Source organism: Triticum dicoccoides, chromosome 6B, assembly GCF_002162155.2.
Source record: "Triticum dicoccoides isolate Atlit2015 ecotype Zavitan chromosome 6B, WEW_v2.0, whole genome shotgun sequence".
NCBI classification, from domain to species: Eukaryota; Viridiplantae; Streptophyta; class Magnoliopsida; order Poales; family Poaceae; genus Triticum; species Triticum dicoccoides.
Genome location: NC_041391.1, coordinates 224,291,551 through 224,312,556, shown reverse-complemented (window position 1 = coordinate 224,312,556; position 21,006 = coordinate 224,291,551).

Here is a 21,006-nt window from a genome sequence, read left to right as displayed (position 1 = left end):
GTGGTCAACGTGGTCAAGGAACGATTTCCATCGGACGTGGACTGTATGTGGAGAGGCTGACAGTTGGGTCCACGGCCGCAGCAAGGAAGTGCCTCCTTATTACACGGAAAATAATTATTCCTCCACCTGACAGCGGGGATCCACCGGACGGGCCACCGTATTTCGCGAAAAAAATGTTTCCCCCCTGACTGCTGGGACCCACCAGCTACACCTTCACACGCAAGGAAGTGCGTCCGGGCAAAAAAAACGATTTGCCCCTCTGACTGCTGGGACCCACCAGCTACATTTTCGCACGCAAGGAAGTGCCTGACAGTCGGGACCCACCTGGTCGAAGCGTACGCGGTGTTGTCATTCTGGTCGCGAACGTGTACGTACATACTGGTCGTTGTAGAGGCGTGCACATGTCGTAGTAGAGGCGCGCACGTAGCATGTACAAGTATGTACATCGGCTAGGGTGCAAGAAAGAAAATACGGCCACGCATGTGTACATATGGGCGGGGTCTCGAACGCCTAGTCGTGCATACGTACGGCGAGGGCTCGTGTTCATGGGAGGCAACGGAATGCGTCGTGTTCATGGGGAGGCAACGGAATGCGTCGTGTTCATGGGGAGGCAACGGAATGCGTCATGTTCATGGGGAGGCAATGGAATACGTCGTGTCCATGGGGAGGCAACGGAATGCGTCGTGTTCATGGGGAGGCAACGGAATGCGTCGTGTTCATCGGGAGGCAACGGAATGCATCGTGTTCATCGGGAGGCAACAGAACGCGTGGGAGCCAATCAGCTTGGACGGAACAGGCGATGGAAACGAGGCCTGGCGTACCACAGAACGGAGGAAACGGACCTCCTACGGTCGAAACGGGGGTCCTGTTGATCGGGAGGGGTGTGGCGTACCGCAAAACGGAGGAAATGGACCTCCTACGGTCGAAACGGGGGTCCTGTTGATCGGGAGGGGTGTGGCATACTGCAAAACGGACGAAACAGACTTGTGTTGGAGTTCTACGGTCGAAACGGGGGGGACGGGTGTGGTGTACCGCAAAAAGGGACTCCACGGGATATTGTTCATCTCCACCGTCGACCTCCTCCAGCCTCCACGAGCTACCGTCGACCTCCTCCAGCCTCCACGGGCTCCTGTTCATCCAGCCTCCACCACGCGCTACTCCATCGGCTACTGTTCAACCACCCCTCCACGGGCACCCCTCCACCGTCTACTGTTCATCCAGCCCTCCACACCACGGGGTCCTGTTCAACCACCCCTCCACGGCCACCCCTCCACCGTCTAATGTTCATCCAGCCCTCCACACCACGGGGTCTTGTTCATGCAGAGGCAACGCCACCGCTCACTGTTCATCCAAACCCCCCCGCAATGCTCACTGTTCATCCCAGAGGCAGCATCGATCGGCTTCAGTTAGCAGCAGTAGCGAAGGAATCGCTCCATCGGGTTCAGTTAAGAGCCATCGATCGATCGCTCAGGTTCAGTAACGCGTAGCCTGCAGTGCAATCGCTCGAGTTCAGTTAGAGCCCAACGCCTCGCTCAGCTTTAGTTAGAGCCAACGCCTCGCACACACGTGCGTACGTACGAGAGAAACGCGCATCGCTCCGCCCCCGACCTCCCACTGTAACCGGCAACTCCCCGAAATTTTCCTCCCCCTCATTTCTACCACGGTTTTTTCCGTCATGGACGGTCCAAAGAATGTCATGCAGCTGCGTCTCCGCCCGCCCAGGACGAAAAGCCCATTTTCTGTCATGATTTTTTGTCATAGAAGTAGGAGCCCACCACATCTATGATGATACCGGGTTTTGTCACAATTATCGTCATAGAAGTGTCATATGTATGACAGAAAAAATTTCGTTCGGCCCAAAATGTCACGGATGTGTATTTTTTTGTAGTGAAACCCCGTGATACGATTCGCTCTATCACAAATAAACCTCCTTATATCTTCCTCAAAACAGCCACCATACCTACCTATCATGGCATTTCCATAGCCATTCCGAGATATATAGCCATGCAACTTCCACCATCATCATCATGACATACATTACTTTTGTCATATTGCCATTGCATGATCATGTAGTTGACATCGTATTTGTGGCAAAGCCACCATGCATTATTTTCCATACATGTCACTCTTGATTCATTGCACCATCCCGGTACACCGCCAGAGGCATTCATATAGAGTCATATCTTGTTCTAAGTTTTGAGTTGTAATCCTTATGTTGTAATCAATAGAAGTGTGATGATCATCATTATTAGAGCATTGCCCAAATAAAGAAAAAGGAAAGGCCAAAAAAAGGCCCAAAGAAAAGAAAATAAAAAGGGCAATGCTACTATCTCTTTTTTCACACTTGTGCTTCAAAGTAGCACCTAGTTCTTCATGTAGCAAGTCTCATATATTGTGCTTCAAAGTAGCACCTTGTTCTTCATGTACTGAGTCTCATATATTGTGCTTCAAAGTAGCACCTTGTTCCTCATGTAGTGAGTCTCATAAAGTTGTCCTTTTCATTCTAGTGGGAATTTTTCATTATAGAACTTGGCTTGTATATTCCTACGATGGGCTTCCTCAAATGCCCTAGGTCTTCGTGAGCAAGCGAGTTGGATGCACACCCACTAGTTTTCTTTTGTTGAGCATTAATAGCTCTAGTGCATCCATTGCATAGCAATCCCTACTCCTCATGTTGACATCGATTGATGGGCATCTCCATAGCCCATTGATTATCCTCGTCAATGTGAGACTTTCTCCTTTTTTGTCTTCTCCACACAATCCCCATCATCATACTCTATTCCACCCATAGTGCTATATCCATGGCTCACGCTCATGTATTGCGTGAAGGTTGAAAAAGTTTGAGATTATTTAAGTATGAAACAATTGCTTGGCTTGTCATCGGGGATATAGAAGTTGGGAACATCTTTGTGTGATGAAAATGAAGCATAGCCTAACTATATGATTTTGTAGCGATGAACTTTCTTTTGCCATGTTATTTTGAGAAGACATGATTGCTTTGATTAGTATGCTTGAAGTATTATTATTTTTGTGTCAATATGAACTTTTGTCTTGAATCTTTTGGATCTGAATATTCATGTCACAATTAAGAAGATTTACATTGAAATTATGCCAAAGTATCACTCCGCATCAAAAATTCTTTTTTTATCATTTACCTACTGGAGGACGAGCAGGAATTAAGCTTGGGGATGCCTGATATGTCTCCAACGTATCTATAATTTTTGATTGCTCCATGCTACTTTATCTACTGTTTTGGACTATATTGGGCTTTATTTTCCACTTTTATATTACTTTTGGGACTAACCTATTAACTGGAGGCCCAACCTAGAATTGCTGTTTTTTTTTGCCTATTTCAGTGTTTCGAAGAAACGGAATATCAAACGGAGTCCAAACGGAATGAAACCTTCGGGATCGTGATTTTCCAACCGAACGTGATCCAGGAGACTTGGACCCTACTCCAAGAAGTGCCAGAGGCGGTAACGAGGGTGGAGGGCGCCCCCCCCCCCCGGGCGCGCCCCACTACCTCGAGGGCCCCCTGACGCTCCACCAACGTACTCCTTCCTCCTATATATACCTATGTATCCCCGAATGATCAGAACAGGAGCCAAAAACCTAATTTCACCGCTGCAACCTTCTGTATCCACGAGATCCCATCTTCGGGCCTATTCCGGACCTCCGCCGGAGCGGGCATCCGCCATGGAGGGCTTCTACATCATCACCATAGCCCCTCCGATGAAGTGTGAGTAGTTTACTTCAGACCTTCGGGTCCATAGCTAGTAGCTAGATGGCTTCTTCTCTCTTTTTGGATCTTTAATACAATGTTCTCCCCCTCGCTTGGGGCTATTCGATGTAATCTTCTTTTTGCGGTGTGTTTGTTGAGACCGATGAATTGTGGGTTTATGATCCAGTATTATCTATGGAAAATATTTGATTCTTCTCTGAATTCTTTTATGTACGATTGAGTTATCTTTGCAAGACTCTTCGAATTATCCTTTTTGGTTTGGCCAACTAGATTGGTAGTTCTTGCAATGGGAGAAGTGCTTAGCTTTGGGTTCAATCTTGCGATGTCCTTTCCCAGTGACAGAAGGGGCAGCAAGGCACGTATTGTATTGTTGCCATCGAGGATAACAAGATGGGGTTTTTATCACATTGCATGAATTTATCCCTCTACATCATGTCATCTTGCTTAAAGCGTTACTCTGTTTTTAACTTAATACTCTAGATGCATGCTGGATAGCGGTCGATGAGTGGAGTAATAGTAGTAGATGCAGAATCGTTTCGATCTACTTGCCTCGGACGTGATGCCTATATACATGATCATTGCCTAGATATACTCATAACTATGCTCAATTCTGTCAATTGCTCAACAGTAATTTATTCACCCACTATAGAATACTTATGCTCTTGAGAGAAGCCACTAGTGAAACCTATGGCCCCCGGGTCTATTCTCATCATATCAATCTCTATCGCTTTATTTACTTGCTTTGTTTTACTTTGCCTTTACTTTTTACTTTGCATCTATCTATCAAAAATACCAAAAATATTATCTCTATCAGATCTCACTCTCGTAAGTGACCGTGAAGGAATTGACAACCCCTAAGCATTGGTTGCGAGTTGCTATCGTTTTGCGTAGGTACGAGGGACTTGTGCGTGGTCTCCTACTGGATTGATACCTTGGTTCTCAAAAACTGAGGGAAATACTTACGCTACTTTGCTGGATCATCCTCTCCTCTTCAGGGAAATCCAACGCAGTGCTCAAGAGGTAGCATCGCTGTGGACAAGTTCACCAAGTGGATAGAAGCAAAGCCAATCAAGAAGCTGAATGGGTCGGCTGCTGTGACTTTCGTCGCCGACATCACCACTCGGTATGGCATACCACATAGCTTCATCACCGACAATGGCACAAACTTCGCCAAAGGAGCCTTGGCACGTTTCTGCGCGACACAGGGAATACGACTGGACCTAGCGTCCATTGCTCATCCGTAGTCAAATGGCCAAGTAGAGTAGGCAAACGGCCTCATTCTGTCTGGCATCAAGCCCCGACTGGTCGAACCTCTAGATCGTTCGGCCGGCTGCTGGCTCGATGAGCTGTTGGCCGTCCTCTGGAGCCTGCGCACAACTCCGAACAAGTCGACCGGCTTCACGCCCTTCTTCCTCGTCTACGGTGCTGAAGCCGTCATCCCGACGGACATAGAGTTCTACTCCCCACAAGTCACCATGTACACCGAGGCGGATGCCAAGGAGGCACGAGAAGACGGCGTCGACCTGCTGGAGGAGGGCCGGCTGTTGGCACTCAGACGGTCCGCCATCTACCAGCAGAGTCTTCGCCGATACTACAACCGCAAGGTGAAGCCAAGATCCTTCCAAGAGGGAGACCTTGTGCTCCGGCTGATCCAGCGAACAGCCGGCCAGCAAAAGCTCTCGGCATCCTGGGAAGGCCCTTTTATCATCAGCAAGGTGCTGGGCAACGTTTCCTACTATCTGATCGATGCTGAGAAGCCTAGAGGACGCAAAAGAGACGACTCGGGCAAGGAGACGGAGAGGCCATGGAACGCAAACCTCCTCCGAAGATTTTACAGTTGAAAGCAGTATGTATCATGCTACCTTTTGTATTAGGTACGAAGACTCCGGGTTCCCCGAGAAGAGCTCGGGGACTACCCTCTTCTTATCTATATGATAAGTGTTATGCCTATGAGTGTGTATTATTCTATTCCGCCTGGCACCGGGTTCGACCAGTCGGCCCGGAGGCTCGCTGCCTTCTGCTATATGCCGCCTCCTGCAGCCGGACAAGTAATGTGTTGGCACCAAAAACTTCCCCTGTCAGAAGCCATAGCTCGCAGAGCGACTGAATGGCGGGCAGGGGTTGCGAAGCAATGCCCACTTGAAAAATGTCTAAGGAAAGAACACATATAGTCGAGGCCGGCATCCTGCCCGTTTGGCCGGCTTCTGCTTGTCTTGCCAACACTCCAAATGGCTAAGTACTTGCCCTCACGCAAAAAGCTAAGTACTCGACCCAGCCGCAGTCCGCAGAGCGGCTGTTTGGCTGGCAAGAGGATAGCCAAGGGAGGGCGGCAAAGGAAAAAAGCAAGGAGCATAAGGCAAGAAAAGTAGAAGCCGGCAAAGTAAAGCATGAATTGCGATAAAATATTTACATAGATAAAGGCCCACCGGCCAGCATTCAACAGAGTTTGATATACACCCTCGGGTGGAATTGTGCAAATTTAACCAAAGTTGTGCAGACTAGTGAGTAGAAAAAGAAAAAGATAACATCCTAAGGGGCAGCAGAAGGCTCCGGCTGGACGGTGGAGTCGGCGGTGCCGGTTGGTGCAGCAGAAGGCTCCGGCTGGACGGTGGAGTCGGCGGTGCCGGTTGGTGCAGCAGAAGGATCTGGCTGGATGGCAGGGTTGGCGGCACCAGTTGGGGCAGCGTTCGGCTGGACGGCAGAGTAGGCGGCGTCCGTTGGTGGAAAGGCCGGCTGGTCGGTGTCCGCCTGGCCGCCTCCAGGAACGGTCGGCGCTTTAGAGCGCGGATCGTTGCTTGAGGCCCGGTCAGGTTGAGGCTGACCATCCGCTCTGACCTCTGGCACGTCGTCCTCGCTTTCCTCCTCCTCCTCCTCCCCTTCATCGCTGGAGTTGATCACTTCAGCCGAATCCTCGCTGTCCTCCGAGTTCAGCCCGAGCCATTCCAGCGGCGCTTCGGCGCCTTCTTCAACCACCTCCGAGATGAAGACGCTAGTATCAGTGTAGTCGGCGATCACCGGCGCCCTGCTGATAAGTTTGGCTTCCACCACCACCAGCTCCTCCTGCGCCTCTAGCCGAAACGTGGTCAGCTGGGCTAGATCCAGCCCAGGATACCACACCTTGACAAACTCCAGGGCTCGGCACGCCCCTGCCCGGGCTGCAGAGCCCTTCTAGGCCTCCAGGCGGCCGGCCGCCACCTCCAGCCAGTCGGCAGTCCGACTGGGGGTGCGTGAAGCCTGCACGCCTGGCCAGAGGGCGGAGATCGCCTGGGCCCCGACGCGCTGAAGGCGGCACAGCATCTGATGGGCAGGCCGAAGGCGGGCCTGGATGCTGAGGAGCTGCTCGTTAAGGGTCCGGGGGGCGTCAGCGGCAATCTACACGCCTTCCGCCCTCCGCTCCTAGCGTTGGGCCTCGATGATCTGGTTCGCGGCGACGGAGTGGCCTGAGAACAAGTCTGTTTGGACAGAAGGCAAGAAAAGCCAAAGGTTAGAAGCTAGTAGTCGGCCTAGATAAGGGTCGGCGACTCAAAGCAAGAAAGAAAAGAAAATGAAGCTCACCATTGACCAAGTCTTCGATGCTGCTGAAGCAGAGTCATTTGCACCTCCTTGTCAGCCCAGGTGGAGCACTCGATCTCGAACTCAGCAAGGAGGTCGGTCTCCTTCGTCTTCGCCTCCCTCTGAGCCGTCTTGAGGGCCTCCGCCTGCTCCGCGAGCTGAGTGACCAGTCGGTCATGCTCCTTGGCCAGCTTGCTGCACTCCGCATCCTTGCCGCGCAGGGCGGTGTTGGCTTCGCCCAGCTGCTGTTGCAAGGCGGCGTTGGCCTCTGTAAAAAGGGAGAAAGAAAGAATGTCAGTCAAACAACAAAGAAGGAAGCTCAGCAGTCGGCCCGAATCTCAGGGACTACAGCCCGCGGGTGCGCTATCGCGGCCCCGCCGAGAGAAAGTCATCAATAGAAATAATGTCACTAGAAAGGTTCGGCCCGACTGCTCAGCAACCGCCCGATCCTCGGGGACTACAGCCCGCGGGTGCGCCAGCGCGCCCTCACGAAGGAAGGAAATCAAAACTTACTCCGGCTCTCGGACAAGTTGGTGGTCTGCTTTTCCAGCTCCCGGACTCCGGAGTTGAAGGTGGCCGCGCGAAGATTGTGGTAATCCTGCAAGAGGGATATCAGATAAAGTTAGCATTCGACGATTGCAAGTTAAAGTTTCGGACCGCCTGCTCAGCAGCCGGCCCGAAACTTGGGGACTACATCCAATGGGTGCGCTGGCGCGCCCCCACAAAGGAAGCATGAAGATCAAAATTAAAAAGAAGCAAGAAACTTAATCGGATGGCTGCCCGCGAATCCAGCAATGACTCGTTGCATCGCTTGAGGGCTTTGGCTTCGGCTCGGAGCTTGGCTTGGACGTCAAGGGACACCTGGTTCAAGGCCCCTGTTCCGCCTCCGCGTACCCAGCCGGCGAGCGCAGCGCTGGTCGCCTCTGTGTCAAAGACCGATGAGCTCGCGGCACCGGCCTCCAGCTGCCGCGGTGCCGAGGCCGCCTTCGCAAGACGGCGGCGCGCGGGTGTGTGGATCTCAGGAGTTAGGTCCATCACCACCTCGTTCCCGGCTGGTGGCACCGGCGGGGCGGCCGGTTGCCCGTCCTGCGTTCCGCCGGTTGGCGGTGGCGGCGGCACGATGACGTCCTGCATGGCCACGTCGCCTCCCTCCCTCTCCATGACCGGATGCTCGTCGCCGGCTCCCCTAGTCGTCGCCACAAACTCCGGCGGAGGTGGCGCGGTGTTCAGGGGAGTCACGAGCAGCGGCTCCTGGCAGCACGTGGCCTCTGCAAGCCGCTCCTTCTCTGCGGCGTTAGCCTTCGCCTGCGCCAGCTTCCTCGCTGCAGGCGCTGCGGCCTTGTCAGCCTCCACCTTCGCCAGGCGGTCGGCTTCCTGTTCCTCGCGCATCTCCCGCGCGTTTCGCTCCTGCGCCTCCTGAAGGTCGGCGGCCGGGTCGATTCGCCGTGTGGTGGTGGAGGTCTCCGCCGACCTGATGACCAAGGCGGCGGCCGACTTCTTGAGGGTGAGCGGGGCCCTGAGATAAGAAGGCAAGATAAAGAAGTTTCCCAGGCCAGATTGGTAAAGAAGAAGAAGCGTAAGAGGTGCACTTACGCTGACACCATGGGCGGCACCTTCGGCTGCCTCTGGAACTTAGCCACCTTGGTCGCAGCCTCTTTCCACCTGGTCGCTGCGGCCGGGTTCTTGGGCTTCTTCGGCGCGCTGCCGAATAGGGCGGCGCCTTGCTTCCGCTTGCGCTTGCCGCCTTGGGCGGACGGCCCGGTAGAGGGGCCTACGCCAGTGTTGGCAGTGCTGCGGGAGGGGCGCGGCTCGTCTTCGTCGTCGTCATCATCGGGCCAAGTTTCCACGCCGCCGCCCTCCTCTGAGCCGCCTGGTCTGTCGCGGCCGCCTGCTGCGTCGTCCTCCAAGGCGGCCGCCCCCAAGTCGGGGTCGTCCACGTCGCTCACCGCCCGGTCCGACAGGTAGTCATAACCCGGCCCCACGATGGTAGCTGTCGCCGCAGACATATAAATTTGCGCTCCAGAGAAGGAGTTGCATCACACCAGGAACAAGAATAAAAGTCAGAACTAAAGAAGAAATCGAGGGACTTACGGCAGGCGGCGGGCTGTCACGGGAATACGGCGGCTTCCCGAACCGCCAGGCTCCCTCCGACACCTTGAGGTCGGAGATCTCGTTCACCATCCTCGCCACCTCGGCAATCGGCATCTCCTTCGTGCACATCCTACTCGAGTCATGATGCCCGCTCATCCGACAGATCAGATGAGGGCGACCTTGAAGCGGGAGGACCTGGCGCGCGATGAAGGCGATGAGTGGGTCGGACGGCACGAGGCCCTCCGACTCCTGGAGCACCCGGAGCCGGTTGATGGCGTAGCCGCATCCGCCGACACCGGCTTCGGCTTGTAGCCCCAGTTGCGCCGAGGCCTGGCAGGGGGCCGGCCTTGTAGGCCGGCAGGTTGATGAAGTCGACTGTCGGGTCGATGTTCTCGACGTAGAAGTAAGATTGCTGCCACAGTTTCACCGACTGTGACAGCTTGATGACCGGGAAAGCATTCTTCTTCGCCGGCCAGCGCACGGCGACGAAGCCGCCGCACTCGGTCACCGACTCCTCGGCAAAAGTGCCCACCTTGCCGTAGAAGAAAGCTCCCCATAGATCGATGGTGGGAAGGATGCCGAGGTAGCCCTCGCACGCCGTGACGAAGGCGGAGAGTAGCGTCATGGAGTTGGGCGTCATGTGATGCGGCTGGAGGTGGTTGAAGTCCATGAATGAGCGGAGGAAGCCGCTCGCCGGGAGGCCGAAGCTGCGGAGGAAATGCAAGCGGAAGACGACCCGCTCATCCCCCTTCGGCACCGGCGAGATCTCCTCCGACGCCGGCACCCGCACCTTGACGAATGTCACGTTGGGCATCCGACGCATGTTCCGGAGGAAGGTGAGGTGATCCTCTATCACCGCCGAGCCGTCCCAGTCGCCGCCCTTCTCGCGCGCCATGGCCTTGAGCGGAGCTGTGTGGGGGGAAGAGGCGCGGCGGCGGCGAACTATGGCGGCGCTACGGTTAGCACTAAGCAGCAGCAGCAGCGGCGGCGGCAGAGGAGGAAGAGAGTGTGGGGAGGAGGACGCGCGAGCTCCACCACTCCCCTGCCTCCCCCTCTTTATAGCCCTCGGGCTGCGAAGCCGAGGGGGCGGGGCGTGGGATCGTGGGATTAACTGCGCCAATGATCCCACGACCCCCCATTTACCGCGCTGGGCTGCTGCGCCTTAACACCCACGGGAATCGCAACCGCTCGCCCCGGCCGCAGTGGATCCGCCCGCGTGCCGAGGCCCGGTAGTGGCGGGCCCGGCCCACTATCACGTCCCAACAGGAGCGTGGGACGGTAGGCTGGCCGGGATGGCATGCGCCACGTGGCGTGCTCGCGATGGGCGGCGGGCCTGGGAAGCTTAGCAGGCACGCCACACGTTTCCTGCCTTGACAATTCAAAATCAGCGGATGATCCCGCCTGGACGAAACCGACTCCAGCAGTCGACGCGCCGCAGGGCGGATCAAGCTTCTTGCTCATGACACGGTGAAAGGGGAAGCTGCTGAGACTTCCCGACCCCTCGGCCGCAGCGCCTCACCGGTTTCGGGGACTACTGTCGGAGTAATGGGCCACGGGTAGCCTCACCCGAGTCCCTGAACCTATCGAAACTTTGGGCCGGCTTCGCCCCACAAAACCTCGTACAGAAGCACCACCTTCCGGAGGTCGGCTGGCTTAACAGCCGGCCACCGGAGGACAGCCAAGCACCAGCAGACGGCGCCAAGAGCGGCCGGCTTCTTTCGGCCGGCCTCCAAAGAGGCCGGCGTCTAGCAGGCGGCCACCCGGCGCCCTAAGAGCCTGCGCCCACATCAAGAGGACAAGACAGGGTGAGGCTACAGCGTAGTCCCTCACCCCCGAATCCTGGACTTGGCATGGCCACAGTGCCCCGTACAGGCGGATATCTCCGCACGATGCGGCACTGTTGCCACTCCCCCCTTGACGTCACTCCTGACAGGCAGAGTCCTGTTCCCCACGATGACCTGTCGGCACGGTTTGCTGGCGGCGGGCCCTACCAGGCAGCGAGAGCCCGGAAGACGGCAGAAGCCAGACCAGTCGGACCTGAGGGAGGTCGGCTTCTGTCAGGCGGCCAGCCCCTTCCTCGGGGCCCGTGCGCCATCAACCAGATAAGACGTGGTGCGGCTACAGTGATCTCCCACCAGGCGGCGGGACTGTAGCCACGCTCACCTGACCAAGCCCGCGTCATTGGCAGCATGGCTACAGTGAACAGCCACCAACCAGACCCGCCAGCGGTGGGAGCGGCCTGTCGGCTCCGTACAGGACCAGTCGGCGGGGCCCACCAGGCGGCGGGCCCCAGTAGTCGGCGGAGAAGCCGGAGACCAGAGACACTGACAGCCGGGTCCAGCACCCGGCCAGATGACTATTGTACCCCTGGGGAGTAGGCCTATATAAACCCCCCAGGACACCCATGCAAAGGGTTCCCACTCCATTAGAACTAGCCACTACCCTAGAGGAGGAAGAGAGCTAGCCTTGCCTCCTTCCACCTCTAGCACACAACTCGAGGAGAATCATTGTATCACTTGTGCCTTAGTGATCATGCGGAGACCCCGCAGAGCAGGACTAGGGGTGTTATCTCCTAGGAGAGCCCCGAATCTGGGTAAAGTGCACCGGCGTACGTGTCTACGCCTTATCCCACTTCCAGGCACCGGCGACGTTCTACTCGCCCCCACCATGATAATCCATCCTTTGGCATATGTCGCACCCAACCCCCGACATGAACGGTTTATACATATGTTTCCTTATGTTAACACGTGTTTGATAGCACGTGATGCCACATACGGTTGTGTGCTTCACTTAGTCTTTCTACGCTCCAGCGAAGGCTTCCCATGCTCCACAGGGGCGAATTCTAAAATCCCCAATCCCCTAGCCAGCTGCTAGCTATAAATAACCACAGGAATGGCCGCCGGCCGTGACTCGCTACTGATCCACTTGCTATCTAGTTACTCACACATACTGGCATACCCCCATCGGTCGACGGCAGGATGGAGTTGCGCGATGGGAACGGGCACCGGAGATCATAGTTTAGGTGATGCGGAGCATCCTACGGTCATCCCCATGTACACTACGACTACTCCTCAAGCCCCAAGTGGGCATATGATGAGACCTCAAACATATGCCATTGGACACAAGATGAACCCACTCCTCAATGCATCCCCTTTACATTCATCCGAGACATGGTTGCTACCTAATGCAAAGACACTACATGTGCTCAGGTACCAAGGAGACCCTCTTGGAGATGCTCGGAACGACAGACAAGTCCCCAAGCGCGCGGATGAAGAGGATCAACAAAGAAGAACGCCGAAGGTCTACAGGACCCGGACATCTGGCCCCTGGCCCGGACATCCGGCCATTGGTGACACTAGCCCCTGCAACAGCCCAGACCTGGACAAGCTATAGAGCCGAGACATCCGGACGTCACCCCGGACATTCGGCCCTCCTCGCCCGAAAATCCGGCCCCCTTTATCCAGAGAGAAACCGCACGGCACCCAGGCCAGCCCAAACATCCGGCCTCCCCATCCCCTTTGTCCGAAGCTCGTCTCCTCCGTCAGACCGATGTCGCCGCGTGTGTTGCTCCGACGGGCCGCATAGTGCCTAGGCCGACTATTTAAGTCGAACTTCGGCACCGAAACCCTACGGTCCACATTTTCCTTCTCCTGTCCGCCACCGCCACCACTTTCCACTACCCGTCCGCCTAGTAGGCATGCCCCCATGGCGTCGGGTGAGGAGCCACCCATTTCTAACGCTGGAGCATCGGCTGGAGCTCCTTGAGCAGATCCGGGCAAGGCGCGAACCCTGGATCGCCGCGGGGCTACCTTCGGATGCAGTGGATTAGGAGGAGTTGGAGGACGAGAACGAGGAGGGGAGGAGGAGGTTGAGGAGGAGGAGAATGGTCCGGAGGAGGAGGAAGATGTGGGGGACGCTGGCAACGCGGATCTGCAAGCGGAGCAGCAGGCCATCCTCGATTCCCTCCGCTCGGAGTCGGTTACGGAGGCCAAACACCGTCGTTGGCAGGAGATGAAGGCCGCAGAGGAGGCAGAGATGCTTACCTACATGGATGAGGTCGAGCAGGAAGAGGATGAGCCGGAGCCCTCTGACGCGCCCGTCCAACTGGCGCCCTGCACCGACTTCATGGACATCTCTGACGATGTAGATTAGCTTGAATAGTACGTAGGATTTTTTTTGCATGTTTTGTATGGATTTAGGGGTTAAAATATGAGAGACTCGGATGCAGAGTGGCTAATTTGAGATGTGACTGGTCACTCACCACGAATACGCCCGGTCACGTCTGCGGGCGTTTGAGGGGCCGGATTTGCAAAGTCCGTTTGTAGATGCTATAGCCAAACACGATCACAGTGTTCTTTCCCTTTTTATTTTCTCTACGTGTGCATCTGCTGAGCATTTTTGCTGTGCTCTAGGAGTCTATGTCTATGCATCGCCCCCTCTCTTTTGTTCCGGAGTTTCTAATCGTGTCAGGATGCAAACTTTTGCACAAATAGTTTCGCTGCAACGCTGCCGAGACTTCTGAGATACCTGTTGGCTTGCCGTCTGGCCGGGGGATCGATCGAGGCCAGTCTTCAGCACCAGCACACACACATGAGATGCAGAAACTACATGCACTAGTGCTTTACCAGCAGCATCTCCCAGCACTTTCCACTGCCCTCAACAACAGTTCGTTCGAAACTTATGTTGTTCAGAGAAAGTGGGGAGGCACCTAAAAGTTGCTCAATCTGTTCTTCAGGAAACTAATCAGGTCGATTCGCACGTTAGTTAACCCCTACTACCTGTCGACGTAGTACTTGAGCTCGTTCTCTTGGATGCCACAATCATGTCGATCACGAACTCGACCTGCCGTACGCACCATATAATTGAAGCAAAGCCGGGATAGAATAGATCCCGATGTGAGGATGGCACTGCATTACATCTAGGAGCACAATACATCGGTCAAAGGGGCACGCAGACGCATTGCACACAGTGCGTGCAGGTTCAGTGGGAGTCAGAGCATGCATGCATGCCGCATGCCACCATGCGTTGTAAAAGCTCTCATTTCGAGCCGAAAGGTTTCTGTTAGGGATCCATCACGCATCCCATCCGTCCCTCCCTCCTCGAACGCAACGCGACCGTGATTAGCCTCACTGTGGCTTGCCAGGATGCACTTAGCCTCTGGTGACGGCTCTGTCGCTGGATCATGAGGCGGATCGGTCGGTCCTTCGCTCGGCCTCCGTCAGAGACAGACAGTCGGCGTCGTGAATCATCGTGTCTTTGCAGGGTTCTATCTACTGATTAATCTGTTCGTGTGGATGACAGCGTCTTACCGACTGCAAGGAGGGGCTCGTTCAGACTTCAGATCCACCACACGTCAATGGCGCCATCAGCAAAATGAAATCTTGTAGTACGAGTAGAAAACTCGTTTTCGTGCCTCGTTGCTAATTACTCCCTCCGTCCCGTAATGTAAGTTGTTTTTTGACACTAGAATAGAGTCAAAAAAACATCTTACATTGTTGAACGGAGGAAGTACTGTATATACATTGCAAAGGAGTCTGCTGGAGCTTTTTTTTTAGACAAAGGAGTGTGGTGGAGCTGTTAATGGCCACGAGCAAGAGGCCTATGAAAAAGCTAAGTGGGCTTTGTTTATGGGCTCCCTACGCCGTTTCGTACGTCAGTCTTTTTTTATGGACAAGGCAAAAGGCTTGTCTTATTTTTTGAAATACACCTCGCAACCGAAAAACACAAGGTGTTACTCTCCGGATATGATGGTGCCCAAATTTTTTGGCCCCGGCGGTCACCCAGAGGATGGCATCACACTTGATATTGTTGAGCAATGTTGAAGGCCTACACTTTTGTTGAAGTACCGAGGCGTTTCTTTCATTTCAAATGCACGGTTTTGGAGTCACCCCCGTCTCGGGCGGCTCGGGCGGCTCTTCAAATCCTAGACGTCAGGGTCACCACCACCTCCCTCCCTTCCCTCCGCCGCCGCCGGAGGACGCCGCTGAGCTAAGCCCGGGGGCCAACGGCGGTGGCGAAGGCTCTCCTCCCTGGATCGCGTCAGAGGGGGTGGGGCGGGACCTCCACGCGCGTGACGGCGCAGCGGCGATCTGATCCATGGTGGCGCGATGGCATGCTCTAGACAGAGGCCTTGGGCGGCGGCGCGGTTGCCTGGTGGCGAGCCGGCAGCGGCGGCGTGAAGAGGGTGTTGTGGAGGTCCGGGCTGGCCAGATCAGGATCCTGGGGTGGCGGCCCTAGATGGCGGCGGCGGGTGAAGCTCGGGCTTCCCGCGACGGCATGGCATGGTGCAGTCCATATCCAAGGCGGATCTACGTCGGCGATCTCGTGGTTTTGCCACGGATTGGTTTCGATCAGAGACGGTGATGAGCGTGCGGGATCGATCTCGGCAGCTCTCGCGGTTTGGCGAGGTGGGGCGGGAGTCCTCCTCCCAGGCTCCAGTGGTGGAGCATTCAGGCAGTGGCCGGTGTGCCTGGGCTCCTACGGTGGCACAGCTGTTGCGGTTGGTCGCCGGATCTAGGCGTCTATATCTGGGGCTTTGAAGGCGGTCGAGACAGTGCACAGGTTGTCGAGACAGTGCATAGGTTGTCGGGGTGGATTTCTTGGGATGGATCCGAGTGAAAACTTGGTCTTCGGTCAATGGCCGGAGCCGGTGATGATGATGCCCTTATCATCGTTTCCTTCATGAAGGCATCATCGAGGTACAAATCACAAACCCACCCAATACCTCTCGGGGAAACCCTAGATCAGTTGATCGGATGACAGCGGCATCCATGTGTCGTTACCCCCTTGGGGGCGGCATTCTTGGAGATGCACTCGGCCTCGAGGGACCAGCGGATGGCTTCTTCGGTGGAGCGATGTTGCTTTCTACATATTCATGGCTGCGGCTCTTGGCGGCATGGAGCAGCAGAGGCTTGGTGTCAGATGTGTGGTGATGGACACGCGCAGGAGGTCGACGCTATTTGGCGTCGTGGTGGCTGAATGAAATATGCCCTGGAGGCAATAATAAAGTTATTATTTATTTCCTTATTTCATGATAAATGTTGATTATTCATGCTAGAATTGTATTAACCGGAAACTTGATACATGTGTGAATACATAGACAAACAGAGTGTCACTAATATGCCTCTACTTGACTAGCTCGTTGAATCAAAGATGGTTAAGTTTCCTAGCCATAGACATGAGTTGTCATTTGATTAACGGGATCACATCATTAGGAGAATGGTGTGATTGACTTGACCCATTCTGTTAGCTTAGCACTTGATCGTTTAGTATGTTGCTATTGCTTTCTTCATGACTTATACATGTTCCTATGACTATGAGATTATGCAACTCCCGTTTACCCGAGGAACACTTTGTGTGCTACCAAATGTCACAACGTAACTGGGTGATTATAAAGGTGCTCTACAGGTGTCTCCAAAGGTACTTGTTGAGTTGACGTATTTCGAGATTAGGATTTGTCACTCCGATTGTCTGAGAGGTATCTCTGGGCCCTCTCGGTAATGCACATCACTATAAGCCTTGCAAGCAATGTAGCTAATGAGTTAGTTACGAGATGATGCATTACCTAACGAGTAAAGAGACTTGCCGGTAACGAGATTGAACTAGGTATTGAGATACCGACGATCGAATCTCGGGCAAGTAACATACCGATGACAAAGGGAACAACATATGTTGTTATGCGGTTTGACCGATAAAGATCTTCGTAGAATATGTAGGAGCCAATATGAGCATCCAGGTTCCGCTATTGGTTATTGACCGGAGACGTGTCTCGGTCATGTCTACACAGTTCTCGAACCCGTAGGGTCCGCACGCTTAAAGTTAGATGACGGTTATATTATGAGTTTATATGTTTTGATGTACCGAAGGTAGTTCGGAGTCCCGGATATGATCACGGACATGACGAGGAGTCTCGAAATAGTTGAGACATAACTATTGATATATTGGACGACTATATTCGGACACCGGAATGGTTTCAGGGGTTATCGGATGTATACCGGAGTGCCGGGGGTTTACTGGAACACCCCTCCGGAGGTTAATGGGCCTCATGGGCCCAAGTGGTGGAAGAGGAGAGGCGGCCATGGGGCAGCCGCAGGCCCCCCCCCAAGTCCGAATTGGACAAGGAGGGGGGCGGCGCCCCCCTTTCCTTTCCCCCCCTCTCTCCTTCCTTCTCCTCTCCTACTCCAACAAGGAAGGGGGGGAGGGAGGCACCCCCCTCATGGGGCGCGCCAAGGGTGGCCGGACCCTCCCCCTCCTCCACTCCTTTATATATAGGGAGGGAGGCACCCCCTTGAGACACAACAATTGATCCTTGAGATCTCTTAGCCATGTGCGGCGCCCCCCTCCACCATTGTCCAGCTCGATAATATTGTAGCGGTGCTTAGGCGAAGCCCTGTGTCGGTAGAACATCATCATCGTCACCACGCCATCGTGCTGATGGAACTTCCCTCAAAGCTCGGCTGGATCGGAGTTCGAGGGACATCATCGAGCTGGACGTGTGCTGAACTCGGAGGTGTCGTGCGTTCGGTACTTGATCGGTCGGATCGTGAAGACGTACGACTACATCAATCGCATTGTGCTAACGCTTCCGCTTTCGGTCTACGAAGGTACGTGGAAACACTCTCCCCTCTCGTTGCTATGCATCACCATGATCTTGCGTGTGCGTAGGAATTTTTTTGAAATTACTACGTTCCCTAACAGTGGCATCCGAGCCAGGTTTTATGCATTGATGTTATATGCACGAGTAGAACACAAGTGAGTTGTGGGCGATACAAGTCATACTTCTTACCAGCATGTCATACTTTGGTTCGGCGGTATTGTTGGATGAAGCAGCCCAGACCGACATTACGCGTACGCTTACGCGAGACTGGTTCTACTGACGTGCTTTGCACACAGGTGGCTGGCGGGTGTCAGTTTCTCCAACTTTAGTTGAACCGAGTGTGGCTACGCCCGGTCCTGGAGAAGGTTAAAACAACACTAACTTGACGAACTATCGTTGTGGTTTTGATGCATAGGTAAGAATGGTTCTTGCTCAGCCGTAGCAGCCACGTAAAACTTGCAACAACAAAGTAGAGGACGTCTAACTTGTTTTTGCAGGGCATATTGTGATGTGATATGGTCAAGGCATGATGCTATATTTTATTGTATGAGATGATCATGTTTTGTAACCGAGTTATCGGCAACTGGCAGGAGCCATATGGTTGTCGCTTTATTGTTGCAATGCAATCGCCCTATAATTGCTTTACTTTATCACTAAGCGGTAGCGATAGTCGTAGAAGCAATAGTTGGCGAGACGACAACGATGCTACGATGGAGATCAAGGTGTCGCGCCGGTGACAATGGTGATCATGATGGTGCTTCAGAGATGGAGATCACAAGCACAAGATGATGATGGCCATATCATATCACTTATATTGATTGCATGTGATGTTTATCTTTTATGCATCTTATTTTGCTTAGATCGACGGTAGCATTATAAGATGATCTCTCACTAAATTTCAAGGTATAAGTGTTCTGCCTGAGTATGCACCGTTGCGAAAGTTCTTCGTGCTGAGACACCACGTGATGATCGGGTGTGATAGGCTCTACGTTCAAATACAACAGGTGCAAAACAGTTGCACACATAGAATATTCAGGTTAAACTTGACGAGCCTAGCATATACAGATATGGCCTCGGAACACTAAGACCGAAAGGTCGAGCGTGAATCATATAGTAGATATGATCAACATAGTGATGTTCACCATTGAAAACTACTCCATCTCACGAACGTGATGATCGGACATGATTTAGTTGATTTGGATCACGTGATCACTTAGATGATTAGAGGGATGTCTATCTAAGTGGGAGTTCTTAAGTAATATGATTAATTGAACTTTAATTTATCATGAACTTAGTCCTGATAGTATTTTGCAAATTATGTTGTAGATCAATAGCTCGCATTGTTGCTTCCCTATGTTTTATATGTGTTCCTAGAGAAAACTAAGTTTGAAAGATGATAGTAGCAATGATGCAGACTGGGTCCATGATCTGAGGTTTATCCTCATTGCTGCACAGAGGAATTATGTCCTTGATGCACCGCTAGGTGATAGACCTATTGCAGGAGCAGATGCAAACGTTATGAACGTTTGGCTAGCTCCATATGATGACTACTTGATAGTTTAGTGCACCATGCTTAACGGCTTAGAATCGGGACTTCAAAGACATTTTGAACGTCATGGACCATATGAGATGTTCCAAGAGTTGAAGTTAATATTTCAAGCAAATACCCGAGTTGAAAGATATGAAGTCTCCAACAAGTTCTATAGCTAAAAGATGGAGGAGAATTGCTCAACTAGTGAGCATGTGCTCAGATTGTCTGGGTACTACAATCGCTTGAATCAAGTGGGAGTTAATCTTCCACATAAGATAGTGATTGACAGAGTTCTCTAGTCACCATCACCAAGTTACTAGAACTTCGTGATGAACTATAGTATGCAAGGGATGACGAAAACGATTCCCGAGCTCTTCGTGATGTTGAAATCGACAAAGGTAGAAATCAAGAAAGAGCATCAAGTGTTGATGATTGACAAGACCACTAGTTTCAAGAAAAGGGCAAAGGGAAAGAAAGGGAACTTCAAGTAGAATGGCAAGCAAGTTGTCACTCCCGTGAAGAAGCCCAAAGCTGGACCAAAGCCTGAAACTGAGTGCTTCTACTGCAAAGGAAATGGTCACTGGAAGCGGAAATACCCTGAATATTTGGTGGATAAGTAGGATGGCAAAGTGAACAAGGGTATATTTGATATACATGTTATTGATGTGTACCTTACTAGTGTTTATGGTAGCCCCTGAGTATTTGATACTTGTTCGGTTGCTAAAAAATAGTAACTCGAAACAGGAGTTACAGAATAAACAGAGACTAGTTGAGGGTGAAGTGACGATGTGTGTTGGAAGTAGTTCCAAGATTGATATGATCATCATCACAGTCTCACTACAGTTTCAAGACTAGTGTTGAACCTAAATAAATGTTATTTGGCGTTTGCGTTGAGCATGAATATGATTTGATCATGTTTATTGCAATACGATTATTCATTTAAAGTCAGAGAATAATTGTTGTTCTGTTTACATGAATAAAACCTTCGATGGTCATACACCCACTGAAAATAGTTTGTTGGATCTCAATCGTAGTGATACACATATTCATAATATTGATGCCAAAAGATGCAAAGTTGATAATGATAGTGCAACTTATTTGTGGCACTGCCGTTTGGGTCATATTGGTGTAAAGCGCATGAAGAAACTCCATACTGATGGACTTTTGGAATCACTTGATTATGAATCACTTGGTACTTGCGAACCATGCCTCATGGGCAAGATGATTAAAACGCCGTTCTCCGGAACTATGGAGCGAGCAACTGATTTGTTGGAGATCATACATACTGATGTATGTGGTCCAATGAATGTTGAGGCTCGCGGCGGGTATCGTTATTTTCTCACCTTCACAGATGATTTAAGCAGATATGTGTATATCTACTTAATGAAATATAAGTCTGAAACATTTGAAAAGTTCAAAGAATTTCAGAGTGAAGTTGAAAATCATCGTAACAAGAAAAAAAAGTTTCTACGATCTGATCGTGGAGGAGAATAT